Consider the following 16,654-nt stretch of genomic DNA (forward strand, 5'->3'; position numbering starts at 1 on the left):
TCTTAACTGAACCCGACACGGGCAAACTACTTCCTAGTCCTGGAGACTATTCAAGCTGTATATCTACGCAAAGACACCATAAACTTGTATAATAATATTATAATGATTATTGCAGACAACATTCGTTTAATTTATCAAGATGGAAATCCTGTGTACCTTATGAACTCAACTACCATAAAATGAGCATAAACTCAAAAAATTGATAAAATATAACAAAAATTTATCATCCCATTTTAAAGAAGTGCCATACGTCTCTCCGAAAGAAAATGATTGAGATCTTTCATTCTTATTCGTTGTGGGATATACAATTAACGTTGCGTACTAAACAATCTAAACACCACTGCATACTAACGTAAAATGAAAACAGGAAAACATGGTTTATATTTTAAAACTATTATTTGTTTTGGGAACATATGAAAGACACAGCAAAGAAAAATAATGCATTTTTAGTTCATAACATCAAAGGATAGAAAAAGTTATATATTTTACCGTAAAAGGTTGGGGCAGCAGCCTAAATACGCCAGGTCACCAAAGGCTATAAACAAGCGTTATGGGAATATCACAAGGTGAATATTGTAACCCTGGACTACACCGACCGAGACATAGCGATAATATCTTTCATTGGCGTTTTCTTTCGTTAATACACGAATGCAGAAAGCAAAATTACCCGAATCATTGGCATTACATAAATTTTCTTTTGCATAAATAATATAGTGATTGGCATAGTTACAAAAATACCCTACATTACTTATAAAAGGACGCGACTGGCATAGTTACTCATATAATATACAATGTTTACGTTTTCTATCACCTATACAATCTACATCATTCACACGATCTTTTACCAACGTTAGAGACTTAACATTTTCCTTTGTAACACACAACAGTGCCAGCAAAGCTAAACTCAGCAAGAAGAAACTCTTGAAACCAGATTGAAACTTGATTAAAAAACAAAACCTATTAATTAGTCTCTCAAACGTATGGCAGATACCTCTGTGAATATTACGTCATTTCCATTAAACTCCTGTATTTTTCGATAAACTTCTTACAGAGATTATTTGATTATTTATCCATTATTATCATAAAAGTGTTTAGGTTTTTCCTTTAATGAAGGTAAACATATTATTCCAAGGTAAACTATTTAATTCCTTGCTTCTAGATTAAGGATGTAACTTCCGAATTCAGCTATTGTACTCTGTTTTTAGATATCTCATCCAACTTATTATCAAATTTATTTACTAATTTCCCAGTTAAATTAATCCACAGTCCGACGAACATCTCATCCAAATACTTTACTCCAATTACTGAAGATTATGAATTCAAATACCCAGATACTACTGGCGTCAATGACAACGATTATGGTCTTAATAATTCAATGCCCATCGATATAGAAAAAATAATTCTACGTAAAAACGTTGATGCCCAATTCTTTTGTAAATATAAACTAAAAAAAAATTGTACTGAAAAAGTTAAATGTAATTTTCTCCTCTGCTAACTGAAGGCTGCCTCTCCTAACTCACAACACCCCACCCCACTACCATAATTTTCCTTGGCTCAACGATATCACCATAGTTCCCCCATACAATTACCTGGCGCTTTATCCTCCATGTAATATGAAGGCAAATCAGGGCATCTAATATTTCATTTTATTATTCTTAAGGGAAGTGAATTTAATCATATTAGAGAACTCAGCTGTGTGTATGTGTAGGAGAGAGAGAGAGAGAGAGAGAGAGAGAGAGAGATTGCAATAACTTTAAAGTGTAGGAGGGGAGACGAGCACTCAGTATGGTCTTAATTGCCAATATCATGTAACTCGTGGATTAATCCATTTACTAACAACTGAAAAAAGTAAAGTATGGCAGTGCTGTTGTGACTTGTATTAACTATGCTTAATTGTCACTTTGAAACTGACCGACATGCTATTACTACTAATAAAAGATTTCACGCTAAAACAACGGTATTAACAATAACGCCTACCAGAGATTAATGTTATTAGCGTATTTACCAACAGTCTGCATTATTTATTGTTTTTCCACTAATACTTGGGCGCTAATAGAAAAGTTACGTGGAGACTGACTTTCTTTTGAGAGAGAGGGGGGGGCTTTCTCTAAATGCGGACTGGTAACAGAAGTAAACAAAAAACGATAAAAAAACCCAGGATCACATCCCATTGAGGATCCATACCAAATTCAACATCATTTCTCCCTGAGACAAACTTTGTTTTAGGTTTCATATAAACCTACGAACAGACATAAAAAGAAACAAACAAACGAAACTAATGATAGCAGTCGCAGGAATGAAAATAAAATTAGTCATCAGTGTTTTATGAAAAATTGAGGCAGGCGTAGTAAGTAATTTCGAAATTCAAAAAACCTCCCGCCTACTGTTCCACCTCATGAAAAAAAATAGCCAAAAATAAAGGTCCATTAAAATGTTACTCCCTGGACGATGATAATAATATTCCAAATATTTTCACGGACACAGCTCGGTGGTTTTTGTCTTTCAAATGACCTTCCCCACACTCTACGTAAATTCGAACAAATTCATGCTCCATATTCACACGCCATGCAATTTTTTCCAACAATATTTTCAGTCACCCCTCCCCAAAATATTTTTAGTATAAATGAACGTGTGTGTGTGTGTGTGTATTTCATTACATGCAAAATCATTAATAGGTGTTACTGAAGAATATTACTTATGACAATTTACTATTTTCAGGTACAAAGCCACAATTGACATTAAAGTCGAGTTACCTTTTCATTTGGAATATGTTTACACACACACACACACACACACACACACACACACACACACACACATATATATATATATATATATATATATATATATATATATATATATATGTGTGTGTGTGTGTGTGTGTGTGTGTATGAATAACTAGATCACGAAGTATATAAAACAGGACCGAAAGTACTTGGCTATCTCGCTTTTTCATTTTTTCCTTCGTGGCAAAAAACCTTTATATATATATATATATATATATATATATATATATATATATAATATATATATATATATATATATATACATATATATATATATAATATACATATATATATGTATATGACAAATTGAAAATGGCCCATTACTGTTATTTAATCTAATAAACGTAAATTGCCCATAATATTCATTGGAGGGTTTCACCTACTTTTGCCTAATTCATACAGTCCGTAGAAACACCAATTTTGATATGGAGTGGGTCCCTCCAAATCCGATATTGAATGCGTGTAGTTTTATAAAAACAAATATACAATGCAATTTATTAAATATATGTACAATGCAACTCTACAACACAGTGAAGCCTACTATTAAGCATAAAAGAAACAGAATCTCTTATTGTCACTAGCACAATTTATTACTTGCCGATAGGTAATACAGGTACTGTCATTGTAATCTCTCTTTTGTTTTTGAGGATATAAAACGATAAAGTCGATTACAGCATTCAACAAATGATTATTAACAATGACATCATGTGACGGCTGACCAAAGCTTGACAGATATACTTTATCAAAAGTTTTTTATACAGTATTTGTTGTTACGACAAGGGAAAATGTACCATTTAGCAACTCAAACGACGAAATGAGTCTAATTGGGTTGCATTATAAGTTTACTCAACTGAATAAATTAAATGTAAATATACTACTTTCCAGTAAAACAAAGCCAAAAAAAATTGTGACTTATTTTTCAGCAGCTAATCACCGAAGTTCGCGAGTTGTGTAACAGGACTGGTGAAATATGGAAAGGTCTTCTTTCCATTGGCCGCTAGATTTTTCTCAGATATTCCAATATTTCTCATCCATCTCTTTTACCATCAGAATTATCCAACCATAAAAATACGCGAGAAAAGGCACTGCAATAAGAGTGAGGGGAGTGAGGGTTCTCTGGTAGTGTGGAGCGAGAGAACTCTGTACTTTATATTCTAACTTTTAAAATTTATTCAATTCACAAAAAACGATAAAATTATTTAGGTTTTATGGTATGATATATTCAATTCACAAAAAACCATAAAATTATTTAGGTTTTATGGTATGATATATGATGCTCAAAGTGCTGAGAAAATACAGGTGACAAGAGACCTTATTACAAGAGGCAAACGTCTACACTCCACATCTATTGAAAATATTGCAATAATCTATGATATTGTGAGGGCGAAAGATCTCTCTTCACTATCTATACTAACTTCAATTTTTTTTCCATCGAGATAATATTATAACTCTCCATCGTACTATTTTATAAAATGATGCAACACGTTACAACTGATAACGAAAGACAATGAACACACACACAAAGTAAAATCATTAAGAATCCCCAAACGTTTTTTTATCAGAGCGCTGTAAAACTTCGATTAACGCACAGGAACTAGGCCTTATGAAATTATCCCGACGAACGCACGCATCATTTTGACTGGCACCGAAGCTCTTAAAACTTACGACCTTTCCCCCCTAAACTCGTGACTTTTTCTTCTACCTCAATGCGAACTGATAACAAAGTTAAACTTTCCTCCATTTAATGAAAAAGTAAAAGGAAGAAGATTGCATTTTCATTTACCTTACACTCTCTGACTAACATTTCATTTTCTTTTCGAGATGGTTCGTTGGGATTAGGGCGACATGGTAAATGGAGAAAGAAATCCATTCGAAGGTTTTTATATTTGGATACATTAAATACATGTTTGAAGAATCTTTTGAAACATTTACATAATTATACTGATCTAAAATAAGAGTATCTACGAACTTTCACAAAGAAATGTCTGATTTCCCTTTATGGAAAGTATAAATTTCTTTTCGGTCGTTACCTACCTTTGTCAGACTCTCTTCTCCATCTCACTCCCTTCCACCCTCCCCACCTCACTCACCCACCTCCCCTTCTCTCATAAACAAACAAGCACACACAAGCGCATGCGCACGCACAAACACAAATAGAAGCTTGCATACATGCATGTAGAATATGTTACGTCCTATGGTGCCGCACAATAAAGTACTCAGATGTATTACAAGCTTGTGTCTCCATGAGGAAGTGGCATACTCTGCAATCAATACATGTGAAATCACCAAGAACATAGGCCGCTCAGAGGCCTAAACAGGAAATCGGGACTCATGATAATCTAATGTTATGAGTCTACAGACTTAAATCAACGCTACCTTAAGAGATTTGCCAGTTGCATTCTGACAAAGATGCACGAAGGAATTCTAAAACAGTAAGTCATTGAATTTTACGACAAATTTCCACTGAACTGAACCCTTCGTTGTAAATAATTAATCAACTTCTTTCAAGAATGACCAACTCGAAAGGCGACAACGAAGCAATACGACTGGTGGAAAAATGACATATAAAAACTAATTGGCTCCAGTGGTTTTTTTTTATCCCACGAAAGGTGAGGAAAACAAGCCTCACAAAGAGCAAGTTCTGCCACCCCCCCAACCCCCACAGGTGTAGTGGCGCAAAAACGTATTCAATTGAAGCGCCTGACAAAAGTGACGGGCGGGAGGTTTTTAATAACAATAGTGAGGGTAGTGCCGTCAGTGGACCTCATGCGGTGCACTGTATGCATTTCTTAAGGCTCTTTGCAGCGTGCCTTCCGCCCCTAGCTGCTACCACTTTCGTTCCTTATACGGTACCTCCTTTCATATTCTCTTCTTCATTTTACTTTCCACCCTCTCCTAACACTTGATTCACAGTGCAACTGCGAGGTCTTCCTCCTGTTACACCTTTCAAACCTGTTTCTGTCAATTTCCATTTCAGCGCTGAATAAACTCATAGGTCACAGTGTTTGGCCTCTGGTCTATTCTATATTCAACTCAAGTCAACTCAATAACAAGGGCTACATGTATCCTAATTAGAGAAGTAACACCAATTAAAATCTTTTTTTTTATTCCACAAACGTTTATCAATCGCTAACAACACACGCTCCTCGGGGAGACATTACATTCCTTCATTCTAGAAATCTTGACCTGTGGAAATTTAGCTAGATGTCACTGAAATTCATGAGTGAATATAAAAATTATAACGAAACCCTTCAGAAAATTTTTCCATAAGAAAATAACCACAATGTCTGACAAACACTTTTTCATTATATACCTTTAAAAAATATATATTTGCAAAGGCATATCTACTGTTGAAAAAATTAAGCAGCAATATATACGAGTCTTCTGGAAACTTAATCTATAAAACGATAAGTTCCAAATATTTTTTATTTGTATATATGGTAAGGTAACAAGTTAGCTGGTTGGTTTGCCCTGCTCACTTCTCATTCGCAATACATGACATCAATTTTCTCCTTTCCTCCAATACTTCTGAATCAATTCTTACTTAGCCTGGGAGTTAACTATTTTTCCACCTGAAGCTGGACTAAAAGCTTCACACCCAACTAAACATAGTTCAGGGGCGAGACCTTACAAAAAGTTAGCTTGTTAGTAATTGTAACAGGCGCCTCAGTGGCGTGGTCGGTATGGTGTTGGCGTGCCACCTCGGTGGCCGCGAGTTCGATTCCCGGGCATTCCATTGAGGAGAGAGAGATGTGTATTTCTGGTAATAGAAGTTTACTCTCGACGTGGTTCGGAAGTCACGTAAAGCCGTTGGTCCCGTGGCTGAATAACCACTGGTTCCATGCAACGTAAAAACACCATACAAAGAAAAAGTAATTGAAACACTTTCCAGAATGTTGAGACCTTACAAAAAAGTTAGGCTGTTAGTAACTGTAAAACTTTAAGACTGTTATGCTAAAACTGTTTCATGATAAATTAGCATATGGATAACCAACGGAAACTCCTGCCTCATATAATGATACTCTTAATCAAAACTGAATTCAGGGATTCACGCTGTGTCAAGTGAAGTTTTAAAGGTCTTCAGAGCATGAAGAATAAACTTGCATGGTAAGATAAAAATTTTGTGTGTTACACGGAAAAAGGAGTCACTCTGGAGACTTTTTATTTTTATTTTACTAGATAAATGGCACAAACACATGGAAAAAGAATAATATGACATTGGTAAGGAGCCTGGCTGTACCCACTTCAAACAGACTTTCTGGAGGTCTCATTTCCTCTGAGTGCGTTAAAACATCACTGTCTATCTTAATATAGTGAATGTCTTGTTCAGGCTCAACATGCGCTTGAAAGGTCTTTCCTTCATGATATACTTGCTCTGAGACTTCCCTGCATTTTTACCATTTTACTGTGTATTATCAAAAGCATAACAGTACTTAATTTACTACATAACAATGTTTAAAAAAGCGCACTCTCGTTATTCAGTTTATTTTCCATTTTATCCTGAACTAAACGAATGGAAACTGTACCTAACTGCATCAACTAAGGACAGAAAAAGATACAGAGGAGAAAACAGATGGTAAAAGGGGAAATGGAAAAGAGGAAGAAATATTACTGGGAAAAAGGGGGAAAAATAGGGAAGGAAAGATAAGAAAAAAAGAGGAAAAAAAAAGAAAAGTTGAAAACCGGAAAGGAAAAACGGTGGGGGTAAAGCTGTATAATTTAAAATACAGTATATAAAATATCCCCCGCATACCGTTAATAATTTGGTTTCTTGAGATTTAAGGTATTAAGCCAAGCACCGGGGCACTTTCGGTCATTCAGCGCTTAAAGACAGTAACAACAGGAAGTTGGGAACAGTTAGAGAGGCTGGAAAGCGCCATAAAGAGATCCCGAACATAATGGAGATAAAGTACAACCTTCTAAAGAATGAAACTTACAGAAAACCCCACCAGTTGCATTAAGAATTAACAGTTAGAGAAGCTGGACAGCAAGACTGAGGAGGGGAAGCGGGAATGGAGGTAAAGTAGAAGGCTGCAAACACCCTTTATGAATGCCAACAGAGCATCGCCCAACCCCCTACGGATTGCATACCGATAACCTATGGTGCACTATGGTAATGTTTCCCCCCTACCATCCCTACCCTCTGGCCAAGGAACTGAATCAATGTAAACCTGTAAACGCATTACTGGTCAAGGAATTTACGAGGTCACTGACGCTCCTTCAAACGAAAAGGGAACTGGACAAAAATAGGACTAAACCCCAGGACATCGTAAGTACACATCTTTCAAGAGTTCCAGTGGAAAGGAAAATATTTACCGCAGGAATTCAGTTATTAAAGTTTCTATTTATCGTCGAAATTTAGTTACGAAGTCTCTTGTTTATCACAAAGTTACGATGCACAACTTCGGGAAGTCGAGGAGGTAAAAGCCCGCTGTGACTGAAAAGGAAATTAAATTCATTTGGGATTTGACTTATTACAAAAAGCTCCAAAAAAAAGAAAGCAAACAAAGCAACACACACAAAATCGCAATCCTCGCTCTCTCTCTCTCTCTGCAACAATTGTATAAATTTAGTACACATATTTGCTAACTTAACTCGACTACCCAATAACGGACCCAAATTATATACAGTGTCATACGAAATTCCTCTTTATTTTTTATTTTCAGAAATCAGTGGGTTTTCCTCTTCTTCTTCAACTCCAGCAAGTCCTTAAATAAGAGGAACTGTCCATTAGCTTAACAAGAGAACGCAAACTTCAAGGTAAAAGCGCCACTTAAAGCACGATATAATTGCTCCGTCAACTGGATAGTTCCAAAAATGTTTCTTGGTATTACAAAAATCTTGAAGTCTTGGGCGTATGAAATTAAACTCACTGGAATGCAAGGAAGCGTGCATTTTAATGATGGTATGCAGTTTTTAAGCAACAAACAAATGAAAGAAGCCACTGAAGCTCGGCTGAGTCAGCTCAATGCTTCATCATTCCTGCATAACACGATGCGCTCATCACGTTGCAGAGCAACCACTGGAGACAATGAATGGAAGCAAATGACATTTACCCAGTTTACCATCTTCGTAGGTATCTTGGCTGATGGACACGAATGTCCTTTCAACTAAACATATGATGTTTGTGCGCTCAAGTGTCAAAGGTTTGTGGCAACGTTTTAAACGTATAAAAACAAGCTTTTGGTAAGAAAACGTCAACAGCAAATTGCTGAAAGCAACTGCGAGTTTCTCCGGTATATGATGACAACCCTGGTCATTTTACTTGACACAGTGCCTGTTTATTCTCTTTGAAATGTTACTTACACATTTAAATCTGTCAGAGACTACGGGTCACATAGCTTGTGTATTTTTAAGTAAATTAAATCCTATAAACTGTATGAAAATTTCTGACCACAACAGGTACAGAAACAGACAAAATTCTGACAGAATTTTCTGCTTCCAGAATAACATTTACATCTATCCAACACGAATGAGGTCTTGCCACACGGACCTCGCGCAAGAGAAACATGGAGAAAAGATCTCACTATCAAGACTGAAAGAAAGGTTGTCAATGGTAGATCCTAATGTTTTCTCCAAAAAGCTAGAAAACATCCTATCCTTCACCTGATCACTTGTGTAACAGCTGCCCTTGGCATTTGAGGAGTCGACTGATTCGCAGAAATTGTACTTCATCCGATAAACTAAGAATGTAAAATCGATGCTGTCGGTAAAAATGACTATAATCTTCTCGGAATTTGATTGGGGTCTATTCACTAAAGAGTGCAGTTCATTTACTGTTTTTCCACCTGAGGACCATTTCATTCAATTTATAACTAAAGAGAAGATCACGAATGAAAACTACTTTAGTTTTTTCATATCTTTTCATGAAGAATTCCAGTTTGATATTTCCGAGAAAATGAAAATATACAAAATTAAACAAAGATGTTGCAGTTACTTTCAAACAATACGTGAAAAAAGGGCTCAACACAACCACAGCATCTTTTAGGCATCTCAAACTACCACATTCACATACAGTTGCGTAAACACAATATGTACAATCTAAATGCACATAAAAAAGCCAATAGGTTATAAACGATATGAGAAACAATAAAAGAACAGTAAGGCTTCGATAATGACAATTATCAAAACATGAAAGTCTTTAAGGTTAGCTATTTCAACAGCCCCATATCCCATAATATTGAAAAGTAAGCATCGTCTCACAGTAGCTGGACAGATAAGAACTACTGCCCTTATTGTAACTCTACATCAATTTTTAGTTTTCTGTCAAAGATAACTATTGAGCAGGCTTTGTCTGTCCGTCCACCTTCAGACCTTAAAAAAAAGAAAAAAAAACTACAGAGGCTAGAGGGATGCAAATTGGTATTTTAATCATCCACCCTCCAACCATTAAACACACCAAATTGCAACCCTCTAATCATCAAATATACCAAATTGCAACCCTCTAGCCTCAGTAATTTTTATTTTATTGAAGGTTAAAGCTAGTCATGGCTCGTGTATATGGCAGCACTTTCCGGAGCCATGGGACGCACCCTCACTCAACTGCATCTGGTGAGCAACTGGAGAGGTGCCGAGGCATAGCATACTAGAAGAAACTAGCCTCTTCCTTTTGCACAGCCGGTCATCTAGATTATTCCAGCAGGATTTCTAGAAAACAGCAACCTGCAATAATGATCTAGATAAAAGACTATTTGCCCCCATGACAAACATCTTCTAGCAGAAGATTCATCAAGGGACACAGCTTACTTGAAGAAACTAGCCTCTTCGTCCTGCACAGCAGGCCATCTAAATTATTCCAGCAAGATTTCTAGAAAGCAGCAACCTTCAAGAATAGATCTAGATATCCGACTATTAAAGAAACTATAGTCTCTTCGATCTGCACAGCCGGTCTTCTAGATTATCCCAGCAGGATTTCTAGAAAGAAGCAACCTGCAAGAATAGATCTAGATATCTGGCTATTCGCCCGCATGACAAACATCTTCTAGAAGTCTCATCAAGGGACATAGAATACTAGAATAAATTAGTCTCTCCGTTCTGCACAGCCAGTCTTCTAGATTATTCCAGCAGGATTTCTAGAATGCAGCAACCTGCAAGAATAGATCTAGATATTCGAAAGCCGTGAATGAATGAATCATACAAATTGCATACAAAAGTGTTATACTTCATCAGTTTTCAGTATTCATTACACTAGATTTTTATAAATGCATTATTTTTAGGTAACACAAGTAGTACTTCATAAATAAACTGATCGGAAAAAACTCGTTGCATGCATGCAACAAGTCATTTAAGAATAATAAAAATATAAATCCATACACACAATAAGAATGAATACTAAGATAATGACGTCATTGCCTCAAGGGAATTCTAAACTCTGATTGGTCCTATTTTCTCCCAAAAGCCAAGTTTTAACACAGATCATAAATATGCTGCCAGGCCCGGTAATTGCTGAAGGTTTTTAAACAGCGTTGGACTACGTTGAACACAACACTCGTTTCTTCGGCGTATTTTTCACTCGTTTTTCATTGTTTTCACTTCTAAATTTAATGAACCAGCACGGTTATTAGGTCACCCATCGTGCTTTTCAGCAACCGTGCTAAACAATATGCCCAACAAAAGACATTATTCAAAGTTCAGGGATGCTGAGCAAATACGGCTGCTAAATAACTAATAAGGCCGTTGGGCTAATGAGAAGCGACTGCCTCAGAAGATTCCCTCGCCTCATTAATACAAGTCTGTTGTCTATTTAGTTCAGGTTCACTATTTTCCAGTTTTTATGCAAGTTCACTCACACACACACACACTTTATATATATATATATATATATATATATATATATATATATATATATATATATATATACACACACAAAAACTAAGCTTCCCATTCATCTAAAAGCCAAAAATATTATGACATTTATAGCCACCTGAATAACGGACTTTTAACAGGCAAGAAATATACTTTCAAATACAGGAGTATGAATGGAGTAATAAAATACCTGAAATAAACAGCATGTGTAGGGATAATCCAGTTTCCTATTTTTGTAACTGACTTTTTACTATAGTAATTTCAATATGGTTTATTACCAAATAAAATGTGTGCTAACATTACACACACACACACAAACATATATATATGCCGTATTTCTTTAACGTACACCAATAGTATCACCATGGCCCAAACGGTTATTTATTTGTATTAGGTTATATCTTCGATGGGAGAGGGGGCGAATGGCAGGACCTCTCCTACATGTGCTAACGTATCCGAAAGATTTTAGACTGCATACGTTGAAATTACATATTACAGGCAACTGAAACCATGAGAACTACAGCATTCATGATAGGTAATGACAATCGTGATTTCGAAATTGGTGGAATTGTCTGATTTTTTTAAATTTGTAAATCATATAGATCAGCTGTCGGGGTGTAAAGAAGAAATTTTCGTTTAGCTTCCGCATTAGTTAATAATATTGTTAGACGGTCAAAGAGATGTACTTTCAGTTACCATACAGTCACTAGGAAACCATTTCACAAAATCGCATGAAAATCGTAGTTGCTATGCAACACTGAATCGCAATAGATCATACGTATATATGTGAATGAATGTGTATACATGTGTGAACATATAATTAAGTATGTATGTATTTATATATATATATATATATATATATATATATATATATATATATATATATATATTTCTACGTATTAAGCCGGCCTTGAGAGAGGCTATATACGTAAACGGAAATAATTGAAGGAGGACAAGTTGAAATTAATTGAACTTACCGTAAAACTGGTTTATAATGGACAATTAATCTAGAGGAATAGGTAGGTCGCCAGAGACTCAGCTAAAACTTTACAGCTATTTATTTACAAAAGGCTCGTTCTGGCCTGGAGAAAAGTGAATACAGCGTCCGCATGTTGGGACTTATAATCTCTCACAAATGGATAGCTGGCTAAAATGTAATTGGATGAAAGCTGGTCTCATAAACTTGGGTAATGCAACACTTGCGGGCAGAGAGACATGACACGTGGCTCTGGGAATCTGGAAAAGAATCCCAGATTAAACAAGATAAAAGGAAAAAAAATGACTTCTTGTTTTGATTAATTAATTCTCTAACTGGGGAGAAGGAACTTTTAATGTTTCACTGAGGTATGCAATGACTTCATTGGTCTGGGACGATCACACAAGGGGAAGCATGCGGCCATGAGGCAGTGAGAGGGAACAAAAGGATGAGTTCCTTTTGGGTTGGAAATTGAATTGGGAGAATGAGGATCAAAATGATAATAGGATGGGAGAGACTGGCAATATGCTGTTCCACAAGACGTACCTGGATGTCGTGTTCAGTGTGGACCTTTGTAGAAAAGCGTGGCCTCCCTTTGTCTGAGGCCTGGGTCGATCGGCGTGCCACTCAGGCCCTGGATAGGCCTAACAGGAAGGCAGGTGGTTGGACATCCGTCCGAGGTCACGTCTCGCAGTCGACTGGGGCAGAACGCAGGCGTTTTGCTTGGGTGTTGGGAGTCAGCTTGACCCCCCCCCACCCCCCACCCCCCGAGCAAGGCAAATCCTGGAAACAAACATACAGCCAGCAGAGGGGTCACAGGAAAGAGAGCTTAAGATATAGGTCTAAGTAGTACCAATCTGCCTACATCCTTCCCTTTTGAGATACGTCCCTAAAGCTGACAAAAGACTCTTTTCCCCCAACTGGGGAACCCCCTATCTCTGGCTGGCGGGTTTTGGGTTTCCCGCGTTTTACTAAAAATCAGCTGATATTTGGAAGAAATGGCTGCCTTTTCCAAATCAAATTTATTAATTAATATCTGGGTAGACGGAACGATCTACAAACGTCACAATATATATATATATATATATATATATATATATATATATATATATATATACATACATACATACAAACATATTATATATATATGTTTGTATATGGTTTCAGTTGCCTGTAATATGTAATTTCAACGTATGCAGTCTAAAATCTTTCGGATACGTTAGCACATGTAGGAGAGGTCCTGCTATTCGCCCCCTCTCCCATCGAAGATATAACCCAATACAAATAAATAACCGTTTGGGCCATGGTGATACTATTGGTGAACGTTAAAGAAATACGGCATCGTCGATTTCAATTTAGTTCTGGAGGGAATGCATCCAAGCAAACTTTTACAAAACTTTATCTAGAAAGATTTTTGTTTCACTTCCTTGATCATTCAATGCTGTGCGCGCGCTGATGTCATTCATAGTTTATTTCGGGTATATATGTATGTTGACAGTTCGGTATCATCCCCTTTCTGGTAGTTCTGAACGCAACTTAATCTTGGTAATATATAAAAAATCAATTAATGTCAACAAGTAACTGACATATATTTCAGCCAAGAAAGTTTGAGGCTAAAGATGTTATTTCAAAAATTATTTATTAGGACTTAATCTGCATTTGATTTCATTGTTGCAAAAACATGCACAAATAATAATTGGAGAAACAAATCCACTTTTATGTAAATGTACATATATCTAAATTTAAAACTTTAAGGATAGCTTTCGGGAATCTCTTCAGAGATTGAAAAGGGGAACCGAACAGATCCCCGAAAGCTATCCTTAAAGTTTTAAATTTAGATATATGTACATTTACATAACTGTGGATTTGTTTCTCTATATGAAGACTCGTGCTACTATGGGTATTTTTTAAATAATAATTCTAGACAGAACCAAACCTATCACGCCTACACCCTCGCACCCTGTTTCAAACATGTTCTGTGAGCACCAAACGTAATACTAAAATACGGATATTATCGACTGGTCCTGTTACGGTAGCAGAACCGGGCAATCCAGATCATACATCATCAATGCATAAGACTTAATATCGGTTTTGAAATAATTCAATGTTAATGCTGGGTAAGCTATCCCGTAGACTTTCTTCAGCATTCTTGAGAGCGATGAACTCCAGAAAACCAGACTTTCTTTTCATCACCATTTAATTCTTCGTTCTTATTTTGTTCAAAATATTTTATCATAAATTGCATAAGCTTAATATACACAGCTGTGGATAATATTCTGCTACTTTTTTTTGTTTCTGAAGAGGAATTTTTACAATTAATAACACAATTATAAACATTAACACTGCCTTGCAATTAATCTTCAAGCCTAAGTATGGAACAGTTATTCTTACAAAATGAACATTAGATTTAATTATACCATGAGGTCATGGAATCCATGCATCCACAGAGAGAGAGAGAGAGAGAGAGAGAGAGAGAGAGAGAGAGAGAGAGAGAGAGAGAGAGAGAGAGAGAGAGAAGGTAGCTGATAGGTAAACATCAACATATTTGAAGAAAAAATCATGAACGAATGACAAAGCAACAGGCAGGACAGGACATCAACAAGCGCACAAACATGAGCAATTACATTTTCCGAGTGAGAATTAAGTGTAATTACTTAATGCCACGATGTATTACAAGGAATTAAGATCATCTCCTTGAGAGCATTCCTTTTGGGCGTCAACACCAGGTAATGGGGATAAACAAAGCTGGTAAATGAATTGCTTGAAATCAAGTGTTAATGGGTCTTTCAAGGAAACGAGGAGGAGAGTACACAGATTTTAACGGCCAGAGAAGAAAATCTAGTAAAAACTGTTTTATCTTATTCTAGTTTTACGGAGACGAAAATAGGGGGGAAAAAAGTCCATAATATGTAATCATTGTTGTTATTCTTGTGAATATTTTTATTATTGTTTAGGCAGTCTCCCTAAAGCCCCAATCTTCTCTTTTAGAAGATTACTGGCAATTATATTCGGGCCCTTCGAGAAACTGCTTAAACAACAATAATAATATTCACAAGAAAAACAACAATGACTAAATAAATGTAAATAAAACAACAAAATATAATAAGCACTAGTAAATCTTACAACGAAATATCCTTTTATATACTTTCTGAATATTCAAATTTATGTAACACTATGAGACATGTAAAAAAAAATCCAATACATTACAAACTTTAAATTCAAAGACCACGTTAGGCTGTCAAACTTCATGACCATTATGTCAAATGTAAACTTATGGAACTTATCAAGATATATTACGACGTATGCAATAACTCATATTTTGCCATCAGCAATAATTCACGTTTGATATTCTGCAATTTCGAATAACGAGATACACTTCTTGTTAACGCCATCCCACATTCTCTCTCTCTCTCTCTCTCTCTCTCTCTCTCTTTCTCTCTCTCTCTCTCTCTCATATATGAACAGATAAACACAACACACACACTTACATACGTATGTATATATATATATATATATATATATATATATATATATATATATATATATATATATATATATATATATATATATATATATATATATATGTATATATATATATATATATATATATATATATATATATATTATATAATTATATATAATTAATGTTTGATATTCTGTATTTCCTAATAAAGAAAATTCATCTTGTATTCTCTCTCTCTTTTTCCCATATACAAACACAATATTTATTTATACACACACATTAGTCATTTAAATTTGACTGCTACCACGCTGGCAGTAAGCGATATTGCCTGGTCCCTGCTGCTCTAGTCCTAAGGGTCAAAGGCTAGAGATTCTAATGGCTGCCTACTAGAGGGTTGGGCACCCTATGGGCAACTCCCCACCCATCCCCCCTAAGCGATGGATAAGCCTATTTCTTGAAGCAAACATCAATAACTATGTTTTTACACTTCTTACTATGGACTGTTCAAAGGTTAGTAGTAGTCAGTACCCATCTGCCCAAGGAAGTGCTAATGATTTTTGGTAGTTATAATAATGTAGCCAGCGAAGGGATAAGCACCTAGTGAAGGGCTGTGGAACCCTTAGG

General features: G+C 35.9%; 1 protein-coding gene across 1 annotated transcript in view; it reads left to right on the top strand.

Moving 5' to 3' along the window:
* LOC135217590 (uncharacterized) overlaps nt 1-16,654 on the top strand; it is a 49,795-nt gene that overhangs the window by 19,802 nt on the left and 13,339 nt on the right. The window lies entirely within an intron of this gene.

This window comes from Macrobrachium nipponense, chromosome 7 (genome assembly GCF_015104395.2).
Source record: "Macrobrachium nipponense isolate FS-2020 chromosome 7, ASM1510439v2, whole genome shotgun sequence".
Taxonomy (NCBI): domain Eukaryota; kingdom Metazoa; phylum Arthropoda; class Malacostraca; order Decapoda; family Palaemonidae; genus Macrobrachium; species Macrobrachium nipponense.